General features: G+C 42.8%; 1 protein-coding gene and 2 pseudogenes across 6 annotated transcripts in view; 1 reads left to right on the top strand and 2 right to left on the bottom strand.

The window, feature by feature from the left end:
* TAB3 (TGF-beta activated kinase 1 (MAP3K7) binding protein 3) overlaps nt 1-14,784 on the bottom strand; it is an 88,501-nt gene that overhangs the window by 48,554 nt on the left and 25,163 nt on the right. For 5 of the 6 annotated variants that reach the window (XR_008418309.1, XR_008418308.1, XM_019419760.2 and 2 more), the window contains exons 2-3: nt 10,050-10,160; nt 4,480-4,556 (exon numbers count right to left, since the gene is read on the bottom strand). The gene's annotated coding sequence lies outside the window, so the exon portion shown is untranslated. Of the gene's footprint in view, nt 1-4,106; nt 4,407-4,479; nt 4,557-10,049; nt 10,161-14,784 lie in introns of those variants that run through there. The other variant, XM_053891730.1, reaches the window with a different exon arrangement.
* Nucleotides 4,565-8,615, bottom strand: LOC128773850 (B-cell CLL/lymphoma 7 protein family member C-like; annotated as a pseudogene).
* Nucleotides 9,033-11,565, top strand: LOC109249336 (PAT complex subunit Asterix-like; annotated as a pseudogene).

Raw genomic sequence — 14,784 nt, 5'->3', positions numbered from 1 at the left:
TTTGGTGACACGACAACTTCGGAGGATTGAAGAAAAGTTAGCCTGGTCTTGGGAGGACTTATAAGTAAAGGCATCATTCATTTTTCTGATTAGTCTGGCCCAGCTAATAACCAGTGAACAAAAATACGTATACTAGTATAAAACTTTGGAACTTTCATCCATTTCTTGCTGCTTCGGAGGTTTTGGCTTTTGATGATACTTACTGAGCCCTATGTATGTACCAGGCACTGTGCTAAGTGCTTTGTCTCATTTAATCCCCCTTATCCCACAGGAGAGGCCACGATATCACCCACAAATTTGAAAACGAGGAAATAGGAGGTGCAGAGAGGGTAAATAATTTGCCTGTAGTCACATAGTTAATAAGCAGCAAAGCTAGGATACAAACTTAAACATCATTTTCCTTCCACCTCAAGTCAATTAGGACTTAAAATTTCCTTTATTTCCGGGTACGTGGTTAAGACAATGATGTCAAAACTCTGATGATGTCAAAACTCTTTTTTTTTTTTTAGTTTTTAAAAATGTTTTTGGGGCGCCTGGGTGGCTCAGTCGGTTAGGCGTCCGACTTCGGCTCAGGTCATGATCTCACGGTCTGTGAGTTCGAGCCCCGCGTCAGGCTCTGCGTTGACAGCTCAGAGCCTGGAGCCTGTTTCAGATTCTGGGTCTCCCTCTCTCTCTGACCCTCCCCTGTTCACGCTCTGTCTCTCTCTGTCTCAAAAATAAATAAACGTTAAAAAAAAAAAATTTAAAAAAAAAAATGTTTTTATTGCTTTTTGAGACAGAGAGAGACAGAGCATAAGCAGGGGAGGGGCAGAGAGAGAGGGGGAGACACAGAATCTGAAGCAGGCTCCAGGCTCTGAGCTGTCAGCGCAGAGCCCGACGCGGGGCTTGAACTCAAGGAGTGTGAGATCATGACCTCGGCTGAAGTCGGACGCTCAACCGACTGAGCCACCCAGGCGACCCTGATGATGTCAAAACTCTTAAAGACAGTTTGTTTGTTTATTTATTTTTAACATGTGTTTATTTTTGAGAGACAGAGCACGAGTAGGGGAGGGGCGGGGGGGCAGACACAGAATCCAAAGCAGGCTCCAGGCTCTGAGCTGTCAGCACAGAGCCCAACTCAGGGCTCGAACTACAGACTGCAAGATCGTGACCGGAGCCGAAGTCAGCCGCTTAACCAACTGAGCCACCCAGGTGCCCCAAGACAGTTTAAAGTTCAAACCAAAACCTGATTATAAAGTAGAAGAGTTTTTTCAGATGAACATAAGGGAAGGGAGACAAAAATAATATAAAAACAGGGAGGGGGACAAAACAGAAGAGACTCATAAATATGGAGAACAAACTGAGGGTTCCTGGAGAGGTTGTGGGAGGGGGGATGGGCTAAATGGGTAAGGGCACTAAGGAATCTCCTCCTGAAATTATTGTTGCACTATATGCTAACTAATTTGGATGTAAATTTTAAAAAATTAAAAATAAAATGAAAAAAATAAAATAAAATAGAAGAATTTTTTGTAGTAGATAAATTCTTTGAGGTAAACAGCAACAAGAAGTGGCCTGAACAGTGAAACATAAAAAGCATCTTTTACTGGTACAGGTAAGGGTTCCAATTTCGGGACTTTTCATGCATGTATGTAAAGGTGTAACCAATTAACAAGGGAGGGACAGGAACATGATAGTTGTTATTTCCCCTACATGAGGCCTTCCAAATAACTTATAATCGTGTCACAGGATTCTGATTAGAGGGAAAAACGTTTTGAAATAGTCACATTTTCACTGCATCTATCTCATATTCTATTCTCAAAAAATATATATGATGGATCAATATAATATTCATGTTAAAAGAATCAAGAGCATTTTCATGTTAAATATAGTCCCCCAGATGCAAAAAGAAGCAGATTCACTTTTAACTGAACTTAACACCTCCTCCCAAGTGAACATCTGTTTGCCAGCTGTCCCCTATACAGGATCTATCATACATGTCACTCCTGCCTTCCCCCACCAGCCTCCTCAACAAAAACACAAATGAAGGTACTTGGGATCTCCTCCCAATTCTGAGTCTGGTAACCAAAAAGTAGGGTATGATTATTTGTTTTTTTAAGTAAGCTATACGCCCAACATGGGGCCTGAACTCATGATCCCAAAATCAAGAACCGCACTCTCCACCAACTAAGACAGCCAAGTGCCCCAAAGAAGCAGGACATTAAAAACTAAAATGAAATGATGTTACACAGTGGTATATGAAAAAAGAAATGGGAAAGCCTTGATTCTTATTAGAAATAGTTTGTTCGTTTAGGAATACTGAGTGGGTTATAGGAAAAAAAAAAACAGTATCTAGGTTAGAAAAATCAGAGATTTCCTTCATAAAATGACTTTAAAAATATCTCAAGAACATTCTGGAAAAGACAAAACTACAGAGTCAGTAAAAAGATCAGTGAATGCCAGAAGTCTGTGGGGAGGAAGGGTCCACAAGTGAAGCAGAGACAATTTTAAGGGTGGTGAAATTATTCTGTATAATACTCTAATGGTAGATACATGACATTTATGCACTTGTCAAAACCTACAGAACCTGATAACACAAAGAGTGAACCTTAAAGTATGCAAATTTTAAAACAGGTCAAGGGATCCCAGGAAGGAACAGAGACCATATGATGTAACCTAATTGTATTACCAATGTATGAAACAATATCACTGCAGGTGGTAGAGGGGAAAGGTGCTGACCTAAATAACGTTGGAAAGGAGCGCCACCTCTAAGAGTAAAGTCAAGGCAAGAGGAACTGTACATAAGCACTGTACTCTAGTTGATAAAGTTGTTTCTTATGGGGGTAGAGGTTAACAAAACTGATATACATCTATACACGTATACTAGGAGAGAACAATTAAGTACATGGATGGTGAACGTTGGGAGCCAGGTCTTACTGTTAGAAGTGGGAGGTCACAGACAAGCAACAGGAGAAGACTAGTAGGATCCATGTAGTAATGGATTAGGTTGGAGACATCAGTAGCAACTCATGTTTAGCTTAACAGCTTAATACTAACACAGATATATAAAAACAGACATAAAGAAACGTTTATAGACATGCATAAATATATAGTCTATATATGGGCTTTCAGCTAGCAGAGTCCAGAAGCACCAACACCCCGAAAAGGCAATGAGCACATCTAGTACTCAGATCTTTATTTTTTTTTAATGTTTATTTGTTCTTTCAGAGAGAGAGACAGAGAGCACGTGCGAGCTAGCGGGGGAGGGGCGGAGAGGGAGAGACAGAATCCGAAGCAGCCTCCAGGCTCCGAGCTGTCAGCACAGAGCCCGATGTGGGGCTCGAACTCACACACCATGAGATCATGACCTGAGCTGAAGTCAGTCACTCAACCAACTGAGCCACCCAGTCCCATCAGATCTCGATTTCTAATAGCATTCTCTAATAAAAGGAACCAGGGCTTTGTGGAGAAATGGATGATTCTAGAACTGGAAGGGAGATACACAGGATAAGCCCAGAGTATGTTATAATGGTAGAAACTTACGAAGTGCTCAAAAGGCACAACCCCTCCCCCCCATCACCGTGGAGGCATGTTAAAGTGACACAGGGACCATCCAAAAGAGTTCATCAATGGCCAAAGCTAGAAAAAGCTAAACCACAAAATAAAGTAGTAATGGATTATGATCCAAAGTATAAAATAATTATCCATGAACCCATACTGATATAAATAAGTGACTAAATGAACAACTAAATGGGGGAGAGGGGACAGTCTTCCATGCAGAAGACTTCCCAATAATTTATGCAGAACACCCTCAGGAGATGGACCATAACTTCCCACTCACGCGGGGACCACACGGTGACTTCGTTCCAAACAACACAGTGCGGGAAAGAATTTAAAAAAAAGAAAGAAAAGTAACACTACAGTGGAGAACCCTGACATAAACCTTAGCCAGGTGACCAAAGTGAACATGAACAGTGACAAATCATATTGAAGCAGACACTCCTGATGTGCTAAGAAGAGAAGAATGGCACTTTACCTCTGTGGTCTTCCTCCCCCAAACCCACAACACCAATCTAAACAATGAGAAGAACAGGAAACAAATCCTGACTAAAAGATATTCTACAAAATACCTGATCGGTTCTCTTCAAAACTGACAAGGTCATCAAAACAGTGAAAGTCTGAGAAACTGTCACAGCAAGGGGAGCCTAAGGAGACATGGTGACCACACGTGATGTGGTGTCCCGGGGGGGGTGGGGGACCCTAAAACAGAAAAAACCCATTAGATAAAAACCAGAGAAATCTGAATAAACTGTGGAGTTAATAACAATGTTTCAATATTGGTTAATTAACTGTAATAAATGTACCGTTGCTAATGTAATCTATTCATTAATTAGAAGAAACCGGGTGCTGAGTAGACAGGAACTCTGTGTATTACCGTCTCCGTTTTTCTGTAAAACTAAAACTGTACAAAACCAAAAATCTACTTAATTAAACAAAATTTACCTGAAGATGATTTATAAGCTCTGGCACGGCAGTCTTATTCACATCTCCAGCTCGAAAAGCACCTTCTTTTCAGTAGTCTGTAAAGGTGACGAAACGAGGAGATAGTTATCCTTGTGCTGACTTCCCGACTCAGTATGCAAAAACGACAGAACCCCACAGACTTCTGGGGCCTTAAGGTGACAGGAGACGGGATGCCAGACCACACTGTGAAGCCAGGTGGTTCTTTCCCAAGTATCCTCACAGGCTGAATCACTGTCCTTTTTGTCAGCTCACAAATCTCTCCCACGTTAATTCTACGTTATTCCGAGAGAGCAGCAGTTCAGGAAAACAAGAAAATAATCCACCACTTGTTTTCTTAAGGCTTTTGTAGCACGCCTGGTTGTGACTTACCATCCTGACCCCCCATTCATCACAGAAGATAGGAGGAAGCCCAGACCTCACAAGCTATGTATGAAACTTTAAACCGTGTGGTCAAAAGAGTAAATACCTTCATAAAACATGTGGACTACAGGGGCGCCTGAGTGGCTCAGTCGGTTGAGCGTCCAACTCTTGATCTCAGCTCAGGTCACGATCTCACGGTTTTTGAGTTTGAGTCCCGTGTCAGGCTCTGAGCTGACAGTGCAGAGCCTGCTTCAAATTCTCTCTCCCTCCCTCCCCACCTTCCTCTGCTCTCTCTCCCTCACCACAAATAAACTTTAAACAATTTTTTTTAATGTGGACTATAATACAAACTATTTCTGTTCCCCAAAGGGCTATTTATACAAAGAAGAGTAACCTTACAGGCTTCTTTTGACAGATGAGCATTCTCTCTCCCCATCATTCAGAAACTACAGTAGTCCCCTCTCACACATGGTTTCATTTCCTGCGCTTTCAGTTACCCATGGTCAACTGCAGTCCAGAAGCAGATGATTCACCTTCCAACTTACCATGAGAAGGTCAACAGCAGCCTAACACTATGTCACAACGTCTACGCCTTTCATCTCACTGTAGCTCATCACGTAGGCATTTTATCATCTCACATCATCACAAAAATAGGGATGAATACTATCAAATATTTTAAGATGCCACATTCACCTAACTTTTATTATGGTACATTGTCATAAATGTTCTCATTTATTATAGCTCATCTCTTCCTGTGTCTACTTCATAAACTTTATCATAGATATGTAGAGAAAAAACCATAATTTACATAGAGTTCGGTACTATCCATGGTTTCAAGCATCCATTGGGGGACTTGGAACATGTTCCCTGTGGATAAAAGGGGGGCTACTGTATCTTCATCCCAGTAAACCTGATAATCCAATGTTAACTTTACCATTTGGGGGTAAACACTGGGTTCTATAAGAGGTATCATGGATACAAGTCTCTACTTAATCTCCTGACTGAACCTCATTTTATGACCACAGGAGAGCTAAAATAACACACCCTGTTTATACTGTATATTTTTAGTACTTAACCATATTCTTCTGGGGCACCTGGGTGGCTCAGTGGGTTAAGTATCCGACTTCAGCTCAGGTCATGATCTCATGGTTCGTGGGTTCGAGCCCCATGTCGGGCTCTGTGCTGACAGCTCAGAGTCTGAAGCCTGCCTCGGATTCTGTGTCTCCCTCTCTCTCTGCCCCTCACCCACTCGTGCTCTCTCAAAAAAAAAAAAAAAAAATTAATGTAACCACATTTTTCTTGTTTTTTAATTTCTCAATTCCTTTATCTTAAACATTACCCCAAAAATGAACTTCAAGTAGGAGCAGAAATCCCAGACACCTACATGAATGCTGCTTCTTCCATATGTAATGGCTTTTTCAAATCTGATAGAACACAAAATCCACCCCACATTCACGTGAACTTTCTCAACCTTAATCACCGTAGCTCTCTCCCCTTCCTAAATGCCCAACAAGTTCAGTGTGCACCACCCCTATTTGCACCTGAAATAATGTGTGTTAACTTTTCATCGTCCTCTAGGGTTCAGCACTGTAAATCTTAAGAAAAATCAAACATGCTCTTTTAGTTACAGTGCCTTATGCACACTAAATACTTAGTGTAAATGATTAAATACAGGATTTTAAATTAATTGGAAATCTAATTTGCTCTGGTTGAGGTGTTTTAAATTTTTTGTTTTTGGTTTTTTAAACAAAGAGGTCTTTATTTGTAAAAAGCCAAAGGGCTCCTGGTCGATAGGACAGGCCAGCTTCTCAGGGCTTGGGGGCATTTGGGCAGATGTGCTTGGGGTAGGGGATGCCCTGTGTCTGTGTCACCCAGGGCTCCCCTGGGGACAGGTGGCACTGACTCAAAGACAGGGTAAGCTGGCGGGGGGGGGGGGGGGGTTGTTCAGCCTCTAGCAATTCTGGAACAGGGTAAGATGGGGGGGCAGTGCTCAGCCTCTAGCAATTCTCGAACAGGGTCCTCCTTGGTCAGCAATGGGAGTGCACGGGTGCCGCCTGCAGTTAGGCCCCCAGGATCTGTCTCTCGGCACAGCCGTGGGGGCTGAGCATGCTCTGGGGCCGCTTCAAGTGGTGGGGCAGGAGCCACGGGGAGGCTGGGCTGGTGGGTGTCCCATGGGCTGGACTCGGTGCCCTTTTGCAGGGAGGTCTCCGAATGGAGAGTGTGGTTACTGTTTTCATCACTGAGACCCAGCAGGATGAGGGGGCCACCCTAAGGGACTGGCGCCCCTACCCCGCACTCCAGGGCTCAGAATCTCTCTGTCCCCACCACCTGCCCTCTGTCGCTCCCCCTCCTGGAGATCCACCACTGGCACCCAACTTGAAGATACAAAGGGAAGTGTGGCCTACAGTTGACCCAGCACTCCTCCCATCTCCAGACTTTCTCCACGGTCACCATCACCTCCGTGAGGTCATCCTTGCCCCAGCTCCAGGTCTCAGCCCGCAGGGTCCCACCGGCCATGCTGGTGGGGCTGGAGCGGAGACCGAGGCCACAGCTGGGCCGCCTCCCGTCCCACGGGCTTGGGCTCAGGGCCAGAGCCAGGTGCCGCTCTCTCGGCCTGCCGGCCCTCCCTCCAAGGTCTTTAGTCTCAAATAACATTATTTAAAAAGAGAGACAGGACAAGCGACTAGTAACACATGCCAGAGGCAGATCATCTCCACATTTTATAACTTAAACAGATTACTTAGCACACTTTTTCAAAAGGGAGGTTGTGGCCTATTAGTGAAACGTAGAATACATTTATTGGGTGATGGTAAGTATGAAAGAAAAAAAAAGTCACAGAAAATAGCAGAGTGCTTGATACATAGTAATGGTAAATCTGGATTCAGAAGTCTTGTATGAGGTGTAGGTATGTATTATTAGATCATGATTAAAATGTGTTGTGTTGTTTTCCTCCCCCCCGCCCCCACTGTGGGTTCTTATGAGGAATACTTAGAACATGGGGAGGTATTCTAGGCTACGTAAAAAAACAACAAACATTTACTACCTTTCTATTTTACTTTTATCTCAACAGATGACGATTTTCGTAACGTTTTAAAGGTTTATTCTGAGAGCACATGCACACACCCGCGGGGTAGAGCAGAGAGGGAGGGAGAGAAGAGATGGCAGCAACTCGGCGTGGAGCTGAGACACGTGTGCATATGAAAGCTGAAACAACTCTCGATGTTACGAATTTCTGTGTGACTTTGTCTTTCTCACATGCAGCCTCAATGGGTTCTAGGTGGCTCCCTCACGTACTACTGGAGGGTTCCTGCCTCCTAAAAAGATTTTTAAAAGGTGAGCCCGGGCGGCTCAGTCGGTTACGCGTCCGACTCTTGATCTCAGCTCGGGTTCCTGGGATTGAGCCCCTTCTTGGCCCTGTGTTGACAGAGGCGAGCCTGCTCGGGATGCATTCTCTTTCTCTCTCTCTCTCCCCCTCCCACCCCCAGCCCCTTCCCTGCAAGAGCACGCACACACTCTCTCTCAAAATCAATAAATAAACATTAAAAAAAAAAAAAAAAGATTAAAAAAAGTAATCAGTTTCCTGGGGCGCCTGGGGGGTAAGTCGGTTGAGTGTCCGAATTCGGCTCAGGTCATGATCCAGCCCTTCCCGAGTGTGAGCCCTGAGTCAGGCTCTGGGCTGACAGCTCGAAGCCTGGAACCTGTTTCAGATTCTGTGATTCCTTTGCACTTTCTGCCCCTCCCCCACTCGTGCTATCTCTCTCCCTCTCTCAAAAATAAACAAACATTTAAAAAAAAAAAAAAAAAAGTAACCCGTTCCCTAAACCCAGAAATTCAAGATCACAAACCGTGGGAACTTCATACCGGAAGGGTATGAAAGATGAACAAAAATACCGTTTATAATCATTTCTTTAACAATGTCAAACCTGATGATCCTCCCGAATCCACTGTTCATTCATTTAACAAGATCTGAGCAGTCAGGTTAGAGGCACAAAAGACGGATGCCGTCAAAGAAACACAGTGACAGGTATAGGAGAGGGGTTAAGTCATTTAAAGAAACAAGGTAAGACAAGGAAAAAGCTTCATGGAAGAGATGACATTTAAACTAGGTTGCAAAGAATAGGATTTTTTTTGAAATAAAAACAATAGAAATATAAAGTCGGAAGGAACTCTAGATGTCGCGTAACCCAGTGGTTCCCAACTGGGGATGCTTTTACCCCAAAAGGCACATTTGGAAATGTGCGGAGACAATTTAAGTCGTCATACTGGGGAGGGACGCTTCTGGCATCTTGTAGGCAGAAGCCAAGGATACTGCTCACCATCCTACAGGCCACAGACAGCTCCCGACGACAAATTACCTGGCCTCAAACGTCAATAGTGCCAAAGGTGAGAAACCCTGAATCCAGCCTCAGTATCATGTCCTTGTTTTATATAAGATGACTGAAAGCCGCAGGGATTTTAAAAACTTGCTAAAAAGCTAAAATCACACAACCGGCCTCACAACATCTTGGCCGGCGTTTAATTCACACACACAGCCACACATGTTATTATACTAGGAAAGAGATGTTTTGTAACAGTGGCAAAGTTTCTGTCATGTGGAAAAACTAGGTGGAAATCAAAGCTGATATTATTATTCAGTCTTTCTTGAAACGGATCTACCAGTGGCTCAAAGAACTACAAAACCATATAAAAAAGTATACCCGTACGTGTTCATTATACGAGATTTACCGTCTCCACAACTCTGTCACTGAGCATGGACCGAAAAGAACAATTACCACAAAAGCTAGGCAGGTGGAAGATGGGCATGTGCACACAGCACACTCAATTACTCCGCAGGGCAGGTCTCTGAAGCTCCACCAGCTCCAGCCACAGTCACCGAGGGTCTGGGACCTGGGTGGGATTTGCCCCTTTAGTCCAAAACCATACGCTAAGTTACCCTTCCCTCTGCTGCTGAGCTTTCTAGTAACAAATTACATGTACAAAGACCTTCTCAGGGGCCTGATTTAGGGCCCAAATCCAAACACGTCAAGTTTCCCGGCCATCTTTTATTTTTCCATCCTTGCTCTTCCATGCCCAAAGGGGTGAGAGGGAGGGCATGGGGTAAATACGTGTTAACAGCAGTACAGATTAGATTTCGGAACGGTTTTTGGCCCTAGTAACTACCGAAATGAAGATATATATACACTCCTTACCTCTCATTTTTCGATTGCTGAAACTTCAACTAAGATGCCTTGTCCAGTTTGACACACAACAATTCACGGTGAAACGCTTGAGAAAAGGCTGCAGACGCTACCCTGAAAAAACTGAAGACCAAAGAGGTTTCAATTATAAAAGGTTTAAAGACAGCCTGAGCAAATGATAGTAGATAAATCAAAGGTCACGAAACAGAAAGCAGTGTTTGTACTCCTTTACTGCCTGAAATTCCAGGGAATACGTTTACATTCAATCAATACCAACAGAAAGTTCACCTGACTGCATCAGCCACCCTGCCCCTCTTCCCACTAAGTCACGTCTAGTGCCTAAGGGAGAGCCAGCAACAGCAGGGAGGACAGCCACAGCTCCTGTGAGGTTTCTGTCTTCACAGAAAGCTAGCGAGGCTGGGGGACGCCTGGGGAGCTCAGGCACTTATGCGGCTGGCTCTTGGTTACAACTCAGGTCATGATCTCACAGTTCATGATTTCGAGCTCTGCATCAGGCCCTGTGCTGACAGCGAGGAGTCTGCTTGGGATTCCCCCCCCCCCCCTTCTCACTCACTCACTCAAAACAAATAACCTTAAATTTAAAAAATTTAAAATTTTTTTAAAAAGCAAGCAACAGGAACTTTACTTGCATCCCCGGCAAACTATTGGGGGTCCCTGCAGCTCCCCATTTATACTAGTCATTAAAATGTAATGAGTTTCAGGCTCCTTAAGAGCCAGAGGTCTTAAAATTTAAATGACTCCATACTGAATCTAATTTACTCTCTGGTAAAGTAAAGGCATTTTTTAAATTTCCAAACCCCCAAAGGAGCACCACACCCACACTGCAAAGCCCAACAGCAAAGGGGGTATATGGCTTTTTGTCACCTGCTCTATCTTCTCAATAGAATTCAAAATGCTCACTGAAGACTGGGAGGCCCTTCCCATAACCCAACTCACAAAATCACACATCATTTAAAAATACAGAAAAAAAAGTATTTGATCATAAGCCTCAGTGAAATAATAAATAGTCTTAGATACAGAGGAAACAATACATACCGATCAATAATTACGTTAAATGTAAATGGACTAAAGCTCCAATAAAAAGATACAGGGTGGGTATCTACTAACAGTATGCTGGACCCACAGGGGCTGAACAAAGTGCCGGGGAACAAGCCCCCACAGAGCCAGTGTAACCTGGCCTTGGACGACCTGACGCCGGCCTACGTGAACCCGATCGGCATTATCTTCAGCACGTGCAGCCTCGTGCCCAAGGTGCAGTGGTACGCCCGGGTCACCGTCTTCTGCCCGTTCATCGGCGTGGCCAACGCCTAGAGCTCTGAGGACAGTGCACGGATGATGAGCAGCCACGCTGTCCATCTCTGCCACGGTGATGTCCTATCTGCGGAACCCTCAGCCCATGACGCTCCCCCGGGGATGTCAGCAAAGGACTACTCTAGCCACCTTCCCCCAGGCCCGGCCCCCTGGCTGCTCGGCTTGCTACGTCACCTGCTGTCCTGGGTTTCCCTGAATGAGAAAGTCTCAGGGTCCACACCTGCATGGAGGGAACCTGACCCTTTCCCTGGGGTTCCACTTCAGCTGGGCAAAGAACACCCTAGGCCTACCGTTCCTGCCTACCTTCCCCAACCTGCCTGCCAGTGAGGGAGATGCTATCCATGTTTCTAAGTGTATCCACTTGTGGTTTCTTTGTTGTTGTTGAAAACAGTGAACGATCAAGTTCTGCATTCTGGCAAAAGAAAAAAAAAAGATATAGGGTAACTTGAATAAAAAAAAAAAAAACAAGACCAGAAGCACCTGAGCGGCTTAGTCAGCTGAACCTCCGACTTCAGCTCAGGCCATGATCTCACATTTCATGAGCTTAAGCTCCACATCAGGCTCTCTGCTGTCAGTGCAGAGCTCCCTTTGGATCCTCTGTCCCCGGCTCTCTCTGCCCCTCCTCCCACTCATTGTCTGTCTGTCTGTCTGTCTCTCTCTCTCTCAAAAATAAATAAAACGTGTTTAAAAAATAAAGCAAAGGGGCGCCTGGGTGGCTCAGTCAGTTAAGCATCCGACTTCAGCTCAGGTCATGATCTCACAGTCTGTGACTTCAAGCCCCACGTCAGGCTCTGTGCTGACAGCTCAGAGTCTGGAGCTTGCTTCAGATTCTGTGTCTCCCTCTCTCTCTGCCCCTCCCCTGCTCATGCTCTGTCTCTGTCTCAAAAATAAATAAAAACTTAAAAAAAAAATAAATAAAGCAAAGAACAAGACCATCCACATATGGTCTTACAAGAGACTGACTTCAGAACTAAAGGCACATGCAGAATAAAAGTGAAAGAATGGAAAAGCATTTATCATACAAATAGAAGTGAAAAGAAGAGCCAGGGTAGCAATACTTATACCAGACAAAACAGAGTTTAAAACAAAGACTGTAGCAAAAGACAAAGAAAGACACTACATAAAGATAAAGGGAACAATACAACAAGATGATATAACAATTGTACATATCTATGCACCCAACACAGAAACACCAAAATATGTAAACCAAGTATTAACAGACACAAAAGTAGAAACTAACAGTAATACAGTAACAGTAGGGGAGTTTAATACCCACATACATCAATGGACAGATCATTCAGACAGAAAATTAAAAGGAGAGTGGCTTTAAATGACACATTAAGCCAGATGGACCTAACAGATATACAGAACATTCTATCCAAAAACAATGAAATACACAGTCTTTTCAAGTGCACACGGAACGTTTTCCAGAATAAATCACGTTAGGCCATAAAACAAGTCTTAGTAAATTCAAGAAAAGTGAAAACACATCAACTATCTCTTCTGACCAAAATAATATGAAACCAGAAATCAATTACAAGAAAAAATCTGGAACAAAACACCAGTACATCTCTGCCCCTCACTCAGTCGCACCTTCTCTCAAGAGCAAAAAGATGCAAAAATCCTTAACAAAGTATGAGCAAACCAAGGTCAACATTACACTAAAAAAAAAAAAAAAAAAAAAAAAAAAAAAAAAAAAAAATCATATTCCAGGGATGCAAGGATGGTACAATATTCACAATTTAATGTGATACATCACAGTATCAAGAGAAAGAATAAAAATCTTTATGATCACGTCAAGAGATACAAAAAAAAAGCATGTGACAGAGTACAACATCCATTCACAATAAAACTCCCAACAAAGTAGGTTTAAAGAGAACAACCTCAACATAATAAAGACCATATATGAAAAGCCCACAACAGCATAGTGAGTGGTAAAAAAAGTGAGAGCTTTTCCTCTAAGATCAGAAATAAGACAAGGATGTCCATACTGAACACTTTTGCTCAACATAGAACTGGAAGCCCTAGTCAGAGCAACCAGACAAGAAAAAAAAAAAAAAAAAAGGGGGCAACAAATTGGTAGGGAAGAAGTAAAACTCACGATTTGCAGATGACATAGTGCTATATAGAGAAAACCCTAAAGACTCCACCAAAAAAAAATAGAATTGATAAACGAACTTAATAAATTGCAGTCTATAAAGTACACAGAAATCTGTTGCATTTCTCTACACTAATAATGAAGTAGCAGAAAGAGAAATTAAGAAAACAATTCCATTAACAATTGCATCAGAGAGAATAAAATACGTAGGAACAAACCTAACCAAGAAGGTGAAAAATCTGTACTCTGAACACTCTAAAACACCAATGAAAGAAACTCAAGATGACACAAATGGAAGGATACTTCATGCTCATGGATTATAATAATTAGCATTGCTAAAATATCCATACTACCCAAAGGGTTCTCCACATTCAATGCAATCCCTATGAAAATACCAAGAGCATTTTTCACAAAACTAGAATACTACTAAAATCTATATGGAACCACAAAAGACCTTGAATAGCCAAAACAATCTTGAGAAAGAACAAAGCTGGAGGTATTACAATCCCAGATTTCAAGATATATTCTAAAGATGTAGTAATCAAAACAGTATAGTACTGGTACAAAAAGAGACACATAGATCAAAGAAACAGAGAGCACAGAAATAAATCCACACTTAAAAAGCCAATTAATGTATGAGAAAGGAGACAAGGGAGGCTATACGATGGGGAAAGGACAGTCTCTTCAATTAAACAGTACTGGGAAAACTGGACAGCTACATGTAAAACAGTGACACTGGACCTCTTTCTTACACCATACACCAAAATAAATTCAAAAGGGATTAAAGACCAAAGTGTGAGACCTGAAAATATAAAACTCCTAGAAGAAAACATAGGCAGTAATTTCTTTGGCATCAGCCTTAGCAACATGTTTCTAGATATGTCTCTCCAACAAGGGAAACAAAAGCAAAATTAAACTACCGGGACTACACCAAAATGAAAAGCTTTTGCCAAAAAAGAAAAGCATCAACAAAATGAAAAGGCAACCTACTGAATGGAAAAAGTTATCTGCAAATGATATTAACTGATAAGGGGCTAATATCCAAAATACATAAAGAACTAAAACTGAACACCAAAAAAACCATCTGAGGGGCACCTGGATGGCTCAGTCAAACATCTGACTTCAGCTCAGGTCATGATCTCGCGGTTCGTGAGTTCAAGCCCCACATTGGGCTCTGTGCTCACAGCTCAGAGCCTGGAGCCTATTTCGGAATCTGTAACTCCCTCACCCTCTGCCCCTCCCCCGCTCATGTTCTGTCTCTCAAAAAACAAACAAACAAACATTAAAAAATAATAATAATAACAATCCGATTAAAAA

This window comes from Panthera pardus, unplaced genomic scaffold, assembly GCF_024362965.1.
Source record: "Panthera pardus isolate Hobbes unplaced genomic scaffold, ASM2436296v1 HiC_scaffold_27, whole genome shotgun sequence".
NCBI classification, from domain to species: Eukaryota; Metazoa; Chordata; class Mammalia; order Carnivora; family Felidae; genus Panthera; species Panthera pardus.
The sequence above is the reverse complement of the archived record's forward strand: the minus strand, read 5'-3'. Positions and strand labels throughout refer to the sequence as shown.